General features: G+C 40.1%; 1 long non-coding RNA gene across 1 annotated transcript; it reads right to left on the bottom strand.

Annotated features, from left to right (window-relative positions):
- Positions 1-1,074: 1,074 nt before the first annotated feature.
- LOC139433664 (uncharacterized) lies at positions 1,075-2,462 on the bottom strand. Its single transcript, XR_011643053.1, has 3 exons — positions 2,269-2,462; positions 1,673-1,733; positions 1,075-1,591 (listed from the first exon to the last, which is right to left on the bottom strand). It is a non-coding gene; the product is annotated as an uncharacterized lncRNA (long non-coding RNA).
- Positions 2,463-2,971: the final 509 nt, after the last annotated feature.

Below are 2,971 nucleotides of genomic sequence, written 5' to 3'. Positions count from 1 at the left end.
CATCAAATCACATCTACAGATCAAGACAGTACTCCTAGCGTGAACATGTTTGTGAAAACGTGTGCAAAGTCTCCGAAAATCCCCCCTACCTCAAGGAACTCCCTCACCCCCCATACCTCCTTGCGGACCACCCGTTCCAGAAACTCCAATTTCCTCAAACCCCCAGGACCAAGCTCCGTGCTACGGGAGACCGGGCCTTCTGCTCGGCTGCCCCCAGCCTGTGGAACGCTCTCCCCGACCACACGAGAGCACCACAGACCGTGGAGGCTTTTAAAAAGGCCTCAAAACCCATCTCTTCAAAAGAGCCTAGACCTTTTTACCACCCTTTCATTTATTTTTTATTTGTATTGCTTTTTATTAATTCTACCGTGTTGTGTAATGTTTATTTATACTGTTCATGCTCACTACTTGTAGCACTTCGGGATTTGAATTCAAATATGAAGTGCTTTATAAATGGAACCCATTATTATTATTATTATTATTATTAAAATAAGCTCATATTTGAATTCCCCATAAAAAAACACACCATTCAGTAAAAACAAGGCCCCACTGATCATCTGCTCCCTGATCTCTCCTATAGGCCCTGGCTGCGGAATGGGGCGGGGTCGGATGTGGGCGGGGCTGGACGTCCGATGGGCGGGGTGTATGGATATCCTAATGACACAAACAGCATCATCTGCTGGACAACTACAATAAGTACAGACACAAATCTGCACTGACTAAATATAATTAATCTGCACTCGACTAAATATAATTTAAAAACTAAATATACAAACTTCATACTAATTAAATGCATGAATGTATTTAAATATGTGGTATAAAAAGTCATATATTCTATATTAGTGTATTTAAGTTCATTATTTAATATTTGTTTTAGATGATAGTGTATTTAAGTATATTATTTAATATTTGTTTTAATTGATTATTCATTTAGTCAGTTCTGTGCATACTCATATCTAGTCCATATATTTCAAATGATACATTGCACTGCATTTCATAGAATGATAGAAAAAGCATTTATTATTTACAACATTTATCATATAACAGAACAATCATTAAGATAACAGAACCGAAAAAGCAAATACAGTAAATATAAAAACCAAACCAAGTATACAAACAAAAAATCTACACAACAGTGAAAGGCTTTGCTGATGCAAACATTCAACCGCGCTCTTCAAAACAGGCATGAACCTTAAGCTTTTCTTTATCAATGCTCAAAAAACATTAAATAGTCCGACTCAAATTTGAACCTGAACATAAATGCTGTGCTGCCTGGGGATGCTTCAAGCGCTCAGAGAAAGGAGTATGAATGTAAGGTTTCCCCACTGACACAGAGAGGAGCAAAGAATGGCTGGCTCAAGTCAGCAGGAGCAATGTAACTATCACAAAAGACAACAACTGCAACAACATATGTGAGGTAATCATATTTTTCACAAAACGAAGACCACACCATCGGGAAGCTTAACGTCTGTTTAATGAAAGTAAGGAACAGGGAGAGGCTTGCAAAGCTCTGGGAGTTGAGACTCAGGTGCGGGGTGAGGGTCTCAGTGCAGGTCTTCAGGCTCCATTGAATCCCCCTGGGGTTCTGGTGCTGAGAGAGGGAGACAGGAGAAAGGCTTAGATACATCTAGCAACCAGAGGATGGGAAATTGCCGACCTATTTTAAACGTACCTTGTGTTTTCACTCTCACTTAAGTCCCTCTCCCTTTGCCACCAATCCAACATCAGCTGAGCTGCACCATAACACAGACAGGTAATAATCAACAGAATCAAGGACATAATATGACTCTGCTAAAAACACTCACCCATAAATTACGTTTTAGTTTACTGTTTGGAAGTCTCAAATATCCACTCTAAATCCATATCGATAGCGATGTATCACAAAAATAGCTCTCTTCCTTATTATTGTGTAACGTTAACTATATTATACTAGCTTGAACTCCAAAATGGATACAATCACACGCCCCAATGTTATATTTAACTAATATGTAACTCCCTCCACCCGGATAAAAGCACGTTAAGAAGCCCCTTTTCTCTAATTCCACAACGTTGGAGGAAATAACATTAAGAGAACGGATTAATAGGCTGTTCGTGGTTAACGTGTGTTGCTAACGTTATCCGGCATTCTAGCCTAATCTGTTATCTGTAAACGTCAAATATACTGGTTGAAGGGATAATCCACTAACATCCTTTAATACACATGTGTAGTTAATTTGATTCAGATGTTCTGATAATATCCGCAATATAAATCTTTAAACGTCTTCTTACCTTTAAAAGTCCATCACGAACGGTCGGGTCTATTATGCTGCAACCATAGACTGCTAGCCGCAGATCCTCTCAATAGTTTCCCGGAAGTGCTCCGCGATCCGTCATTGCTGTAAAAAACTGGTCCATTGGAGTGAACGGAGATGTCGGAACTCTTCTCTGGGCGGGGTCGGACATCCAACCCCGCCTTTTATCCGACCCCGCCCCATTCCGCCTTCCGCAGCGAGGACCTTCTCGATCTCTCTGCGAAGTGAAAGTACTTATTGCCGGAGATCGCATGCTGTGGTTTTATTAAATGTCCCAAGTGCTAGGACTGTCTGAGGGAAGAAAGCTTTCAGATGTGCAGCTCCACTAACTTGGAACAGTCTGCAAAAAGAATGGAAGATTACCAAGCTGGTACCACTACATGTTTTTAAAGCTGGGTTGGATGCTACACAATCAGATGCTGTTGGCACCTGTACATGTGGTTAGATATGTTGTTCTGTTGTTTATGTTTTGCCTTTGATGTTATTCCATCCCATTTATCTCAACTCAAGTTAGTATTAAATGCAGACAACTCCAAACTCATGATATTCTCAAATGGCAAAAAGTTAACTTCTTTTCTCCCCAACATTTGTACTGTTCAAGGGACTGACATTTACATTGAAAGGGTCACTACACACACATATCTAGGTTTTATTATTGATCAGAACTTATCTTTCAAGTC

Source organism: Pseudochaenichthys georgianus, unplaced genomic scaffold (assembly GCF_902827115.2).
Source record: "Pseudochaenichthys georgianus unplaced genomic scaffold, fPseGeo1.2 scaffold_884_arrow_ctg1, whole genome shotgun sequence".
In the NCBI taxonomy this organism is placed as follows: Eukaryota; Metazoa; Chordata; class Actinopteri; order Perciformes; family Channichthyidae; genus Pseudochaenichthys; species Pseudochaenichthys georgianus.
Note: the sequence above shows the minus strand (reverse complement) of the source record. Positions and strands in the feature narration are given on the sequence as shown.